This window comes from Halichoerus grypus, chromosome 15 (genome assembly GCF_964656455.1).
Source record: "Halichoerus grypus chromosome 15, mHalGry1.hap1.1, whole genome shotgun sequence".
Classification (NCBI taxonomy): domain Eukaryota; kingdom Metazoa; phylum Chordata; class Mammalia; order Carnivora; family Phocidae; genus Halichoerus; species Halichoerus grypus.
Window position 1 is genome coordinate 59,361,222 of NC_135726.1, and position 8,033 is coordinate 59,369,254.

Sequence of the window (8,033 nt, forward strand, 5' to 3'; positions counted from 1 at the left end):
CCCGCTTTTTTTTAATTTCTCTTCTTTTTCAACCAACTTCTTATCAATTCCTTTTATCAAATCTTTTATAATTTTCATCTTTACAGTCATATTCCATCCCTTCATCGTATTTACCGTTATTTTTGTACATATATGTTTTCCTTTCTTTAAAATTTTGGGAGGCAGTTTCTTCTAACAGACCAAAATATGCCCAAAATCTGGTGTGTGGCAATGATCTCTTCACCAGCCTGATCATATTTGATCATACTCTTTTTTTTCTTTCCCTTTATTTCCCCCCGGTTTCAGGCAGGTCCCTTCTGATTTCTTTAGTGTATATTTTTCTGGGGTCGTTTACCCTGTTAGCATTTTGTTCTCTCATTCATCTATTCTCCTCTGGACAAAATGACAAGATGGAAAGACTCACCTCAAAGAAAAGAACAAGAGGCAGTACCAATTGCCAGGGACCTAATCAATACAGACATTAGTAAGATGTCGGAACTAGAGTTCAGAATGACGATTATATATAAAGATACTAGCTGGGCTTAAAAAAAGCATGGGAGATACTAGAGAAGCCCTTTCTGGAGAAATGAAAGAACTAAAATCTAACCAAGTCGAAATTAAAAAAAAGGCTATTAATGAAGTGCGATCAAAAATGGAGGCTCTAGGGTGCCTGGGTGGCTCAGTCATTAAGCGTCTGCCTTTGGCTCAGGTCATGATCCCAGGGTCCTGGGATCGAGCCCCGCGTCGGGCTCCCTCCTCCGCCAGGAGCCTGCTTCTCCCTCTCCCACTCCCCCTGCTTGTGTTCCCTCTCTCACTGTCTCTCTCTGTCAAATAAATAAAATCTTTAAAAGAAAAAAAAAAAAAAAACGGAGGCTCTAACTGCTAGGATAAATGAGGCAGAAGAGAGAAGTAGTGAGATAGAAGACCAAATGATGGAGAATAAAGAAGCTGAGAAAAAGATAAACAACTACTGGATCACAAGGGCAGAATTTGAGAAATAAGTGATACCATAAGATGAAACAATATTAGAATAATTGGGATCCCAGAAGAAGAAGAAAGAGAGAGAGGGACAGAAGGTATATTGGAGCAAATTATAGCAGAGAACTTCCCTCATTTGGGGAAGGAAACAGGCATCAAAATCCAGGAAGCACAGAGAACCCCGCTCAAAATCAATAAAAATAGGTAACACCCTGACATCTAATACTAAAACTTACAAGTCTCAGAGACAAAGAGGAAATCCTGAAAGCAGCTTGGGAAAAGAGGTCTGTAATGTACAATGTTTGAAACATTAGATTGGAGCAGACCCAGCCACAGAAACCTGGCAGGTCAGAAAGGACTGGCATGATATATTCAGAGCACTAAACGAGAAAAATATGCAGCCAAGAATACTATATCCAGCTAGGCGGTCATTGAAAATAGAAGGAGAGATAAAAAGCTTCCAGGACAAACAAAAACTAAAAGAATTTGCAAACACAAAACCAGCCCTACAAGAAATATTGAAAGGGGTCCTCTAAGCAAAGAGAGAGCCTAAAAGCAACATAGACCAGAAAGGAACACAGACAATATACAGTAACAGTCACCTTACAGGCAATACAATAGCACTAAATTCATATCTTTCAATAGTTACCCTGAATGTAAATGGGCTAAATACCCCAATCAAAAGACACAGGGTATCAGATTGGATAAAAAAAAAAACAAGACCCATCGATATGCTGTCTGCAAGAGACTCATTTTAGACCCAAAGACACCTCCAGATTGAAAGTGAGGGGGTGGAAAACAATTTAGCATGCTAATGGACATCAAAAACAGCTGGGGTGGCAATCCTTATATCAGACAAATTAGATTTTAAACCAAAGACTATAATAAGAGATGAGGAAGGACACTATATCATACTTAAAGGGTCTATCCAACAAGAATATCTAACAGTTGTAAATATCTATGCCCCTAACATGGGAGCAGCTAATTATATAAGCCAATTAATAACAAAAGCAAAGAAACACATCAACAACAATACAGTAATAGTAGGGGACTTTAACACCCCCCTCACTGAAATGGACAGATCGTCTAAGCAAAAGATCAACAAGGAAATAAAGGCTTTAAATGACACACTGGACCAAATGGACTTCACAGATATATTCAGAACATTCCATGTCAAAGCAACACATTCTTCTCTAGTGCCCATGGAACATTCTCCAGAATAGATCACATCCTGGGTCACAAATCAGGTCTCAACCGGTACCAAAAAGATGCCCTGCATATTTTTGGACCACAATGCTTTGAAACTAGAACTCAATCACAAGAGGAAAGTCGGAAAGAACTCAAATACATGGAGGCTAAAGAACATCCTACTAAAGAATGAATGGGTCAACCAGGATATTAAAGATGAATTTAAAAAATTCATGGAAACAAATGAATATGAAAACACAACGGTTCAAAATCTTTGGGATGCAGCAAAGGCGGTCCTAAGAGGAAAGTAACTTTCTCAAGAAACAGGAAAGGTCTCAAATACACAACCTAACCCTACACCTAAAGAAGATGGAGAAAGAACAGCAAATAAAGCCTAAACCCAGCAGGAGAAGAGAAATAATAAAGACTAGAGCAGAAATCAATGAAATAGAAACCAAAAGAACAGTAGAACAGATCAATGAAACTAGGAGCTGGTACTTTGAAAGAATTAATAAGACTGATAAACCTCTGGCCAGACTTATCAAAAAGAAAAGAGAAAGGACCCAAATAAATAAAATCATGAATGAAAGAGGAGAGATCACAACCAACACCGAAGAAATACAAATAATTATAAGAACATATTATGAGCAATTATATGCCAGCAAATTAGATAATCTGGAAGAAATGGATGCATTTCTAGAGATGTATAAACTACCAAAACTGAACCAGGAAGAAATAGAAAACCTGAACAGACCTATAACCACTAAGGAAATTGAAGCAGTAATCAAAAATCTCCCAACAAACAAGAGCCCAGGGCCGGATGGCTTCCCAGAGGAATTCTACCAAACATTTAAAGAAGAATTAATACCTATTCTTCTGAAACTGTTCCAAAAAATAGAAATGGAAGGAAAACTTCCAAACTCATTTTATGAGGCCAGCATTACCTTGGTCCCAAAACCAGACAAAGACCCCATCAAAAAGGAGAATTACAGGCCAATATTTACCTGATGAACATGGATGCAAAAATTCTCACCAAAATACTAGCCAGTAGGATCCAACAGTACATTAAAAGGATTATTCACCACGACCAAGTGGGATTTATTCCTGGGCTGCAAGGTTGGTTCAACATCTGCAAATCAATCAATGTGATACAATACATTAATAAAAGAAAGAACAAGAACCATATGATCCTCTCAATAGATGCAGAAAAAGCATTTGACAAAGTACAGCATCCTTTCTTGATTAAAACTCTTCACAGTGTAGGGATAGAGGGTACATACCTCAATATCATAAAAGCCATCTATGAAAAACCCACGGCGAATATCATTCTCAATAGGGAAAAACTAAGAGCTTTTCCCCTAAGGTCAGGAACACGGCAGGGATGTCCACTATCGCCACTGCTATTTAACATAGTACTAGAAGTCCTAGCCACAGCAATCAGACAACAAAAAGAAATAAAAGGCATCCAAATCGGCAAAGAAGAAGTCAAACTCTCACTCTTTGCAGATGATATGATACTTGATGTGGAAAACCCAAAAGACTCCACCCCAAAACTGCTAGAACTCACACAGGAATTCAGTAAAATGGCAGGATATAAAATCAATGCACAGAAATCAGTTACATTTCATGACACCAACAACAAGACAGAAGAAAGAAATTAAGGACTTGATCCCATTTAAAATTGCACCAAAAACCACAAGATACCTAGGAATAAATCTAACAAAAGAAGCAAAGAATCTGTACTCAGGAAACTATAGAATACTCATGAAAGAAATTGAGGAAGACACAAAGAAATGGGAAAATGTTCCATGCTCATGGATTAGAAGAACAAATATTGTGAAAATGTCTACGCTACCTAGAGCAATCTACACATTTAATGCAATCCCTATCAAAATACCATCAACTTTTTTCAAAGAAATGGAACAAATACTCCTAAAATTTGTATGGAACCAGAAAAGACCCCAAATAGCCAAAGGAATGTTGAAAAAGAAAACCAAAGCTGGTGGCATCACAATTCCGGACTTCCAGCTCTATTACAAAGCTGTCATCATCAAGACAGCATGGTACTGGCACAAAAACAGACACATAGATCAATGGAACAGAATAGAGAACCCAGAAATGGACCCTCAACTCTACGGTCAACTAATCTTTGACAAAGCAGGAAAGAATATCCAATGGAAAAAAGACAGTCTCTTCAACAAATGGTGTTGGGAAAATTGGACAGCCACGTGCAGAAGAATGAAACTGGACCATTTCCTCACACCACACACAAAAATAGACTCAAAATAGATGAAAGACCTAAATGTGAGACAGGAATCCATCAAAATCCTTGAGGAGAACACAGGCAGCAACCTCTTCGACCTCAGCCGCAGCAACTTCTTCCTAGAAACATTGCCAAAGGCAAGGGAAGCAAGGGCAGAAATGAACTATTGGGACTTCATCAAGATAGAAAGCGTTTGCACAGCAAAGGAAACAGTCAACAAAACCAAAAGACAACCGACAGAATGGGAGAAGATAATTGCAAATGACCTATCAGATAAAGGGCTAGTATCCAAAATCTATAAAGAACTTATCAAACTCAACACCCAAAGAACAAATAATCCAATCAAGAAATGGGCAGAAGACATGAACAGACATTTTTCCAAAGAAGACATCCAAATGGCCAACAGACACATGAGAAAGTGCTCAACATCACTCAGCATCAGGGAAATCCAAATCAAAACCTCAATGAGATACCACCTCACACCAGTCAGAATGGCTAAAATTAACAAGTCAGGAAATGACAGATGTTGGTGAGGATGCAGAAAAGGGGAACCCTCCTACATTGTTGGTGGGAATGCAAGCTGGTGCAGCCACTCTGGAAAACAGTATGGAGGTTCCTCAAAAAGTTGAAAATAGAGCTACCCTATGACCCAGCAGTTGCACTACTGGGTATTTACCCCAAAGATACAAATGTAGGGATCCAAAGGGGTACATGTACCCTGATTATTATAGCAGCAATGTCCGTAATAGCCAAACTATGGAAAGAGCCAAGATGTCCATCAACAGAAGAATGGATAAAGAAGATGTGGTATATATATCCAATGGAATATTATGCAGCCATTAAAAAACACAAAATCTTGCCTTTTGCAATGATGTGGATGGAAACAGAGAGTATTATGCTAAGCAAAATAAGTCAATCAGAGAAAGACAAGTATCATGATCTCACTGATATGAGGAATTCTTAATCTCAGGAAACAAACAGGGTTGCTGGAGTGGTGGGGGGTGGGAGGGATGGGGTGGCTGGGTGATAGACATTGGGGAGGGTATGTGCTATGGTGAGCGCTGTGAATTGTGTAAGACTGATGAATCACAGACCTGTACCTCTGAAACAAATAATACATTGTATGTTAAAAAAAGAAGAAGAAGAAGGAGAAGAAGAAAGATAGTAGGAAGGGAAAAATGAAGGGGGGGAAATCAGAGGGGGAGATGAACCGTGACAGACTATGGACTCTGAGAAACAAACTGAGGGTTTTGGAGGGGGCGGGAAGAGCATGGTCAGACTGCCTGGTTATACTTCCTGGACTTGTTCTTAGTTGCTGGGTGACTTTTTTTTTTAAGTCCCTGCTTATTCTTCTATTTCTGTGTCAAGCAGGTGTCATTGTGAAGTTTTCCCATGTGGGACCTTGCTGCTGTGCAATCCACTGCCCCCTCCCTGGTCCATCCAAACATCATCTGACACCTCAGCTTCTGCTTTTATCCTCCAGTCGATTCTCCACGCTGAAGCCAGAGATATGGCTCCTATTTGGTCATGGAGGGCTCACCCCCGCCCCCTTTCCCTAAAATGTTTCATGACTTCCCTTCACTATTGGGATAAAAACCAAATCCTTAACATGGCCCATCCATGGGGCCTTACCTGGTGTGGGATGTGCCTAATTTACTTCCTTTTCTCTTGCACAACTCTGGTCTCTTTTTTCATTTGCTGTTTCCCTTTCCTTCACTTTCCCACCTGCTGTGGCCTCTTGCCTCCCCACACTGCCTAGTTAGTGCATGCTTAGCCCTCCCATCTCATCTCAAATGGCACGTCCTCAGGGAACCTTTACCAGCACACCATCTAGATCATAACCGTGTGTACATATGGTTCTTTCCTCCCCAAAACCACCTTCCTGCTGGATGGGTTGCTAGGAGGACTCGCTCGACTCAGATAACTGCTGTTATACTCACAGTTACTGTCTGTGACAGCGCAAGGACACAGGTCAAGGTCACCAAAGGGAAAAGGCACACGGTAAAAAGTCCAGGGGAAACTAAGCCAAGCTTCCAGGTGTTCCCTCCCAGTGCAGTCACACAGGGGCTTGCTTAACTCCTTTGGCAAAGATGTGTGACAGTATGTTCAAGTATCGCCAATGAGGGAAAGTCACCCAGGCTTCGGTGTCCAGGGTCTCTTCCTGAGGCACGCAGTACCTTCGGGACTGACCGTGGGTACTCGGTGGGATCGCAGAAGGCAGACGTACGGTGTGGCTCAGAGCCTCAGGCGTACAAAACCCACCGTTCTCTGTGAGTCACACTGTTAGCATGAATTACCTGGTCAGACTGACGCAGCAGGGCCTGCAGATACAGGCCTAAAGTCACTCTTACCAGGCCGGATGTTCAAGGACTCAGGTTGTCTTCTTGGAGCTGGTCGGGGGCCAGTCCTTCGGGATGCGTAGCAGTTGAGCAGCCAAAGCCTGTTCAATGAGCACTTTCCTGCACAGTCCACCGTGCTGGCCCTCGGCTTAGGCTCCGTGACAGCAGAACAGTGATACCTGCTGAGCATCTCTATGTAGGAAAGCATTTCTGGGAAGGTGCACTTCAGTATCGCCAGAAATCTGCTTACCATATGAAGGAGGCAGTGTGGGGTATGGGTAGGTTAAAATAACAACAATCCATACTGTGAAACCGTTACATTCATATCCATATTTCTCTGCTAATTTGATAACTTGTCCCTTCTGGTCAACTGTTTGTACTTTGTGATAAACCACCTCCCTGTCACTACCTTAATTTAAGTCAGCCCATCTGGAATGCAGTCAGAACTTTCTAACAGACCTTCCCCCTTTCATGCCCCTTCCATAATCTAACTTCCATCTAGCACCCAGAGTAATCTTTTTGAGACATGAATCAAGTGGCATCACCCCTCTACTTAAAACCCTGCCATAGCTACCTATGTCACAGTGTATTAACTGTATTTTCTTATCTGTATTCTTTTTTTTTAAGATTTATTTATTTATTTATTTATTTATTTATTTGACCGAGAAATAGCAAGAGCAGGAGCACAAGCAGAGGGAGTCGGGGAGGGAGAAGCAAGCTTCCCACTGAACAGGGAGCCCGATGCGGGGCTCGATCCCAGGACCCCGGGATCATGACCTGAGCCGAAGGCAGATGCTTAACGACTGAGCCTCCCAGGTGCCCCTCTTATCTGTATTCTTGATGCTCTGAACTTGGGGCCTTGCTCACTGCAGGGAGGCTCCCAGTTCCTGGGATAACCAGTTCTCAGAGATAGGAAACGACTGATAGGGGACTTGCCTTTCAGATGCAAATTAGACAATCCGAAAACCCTAATGCGAACCACCCCCTTCTTCCTGGCTCTTCCAACTTCAGGAGACAATATTCTGTGCTGATCATCCCAGGTCCTTGTACCAGACAAATAGGGCCTGCCTCTCTCCTAAAGCCTGCCAATAGTATTCAAAATAGCCAATCCTAAGCTGTCTCCCATGCCCTGCCTCGCCTTTCCTGTGTTAAATACAAAAGTTCTGGACCGTTTTTTGTCCTCCACTTTTGCCTCCCGATCCATCCTGATCTTCACATGGCCCTGCATCATGTGCCCTGCATCCTGAGTCTAGAGATCTGTAAGAATAAACTTCATTCATGATAAT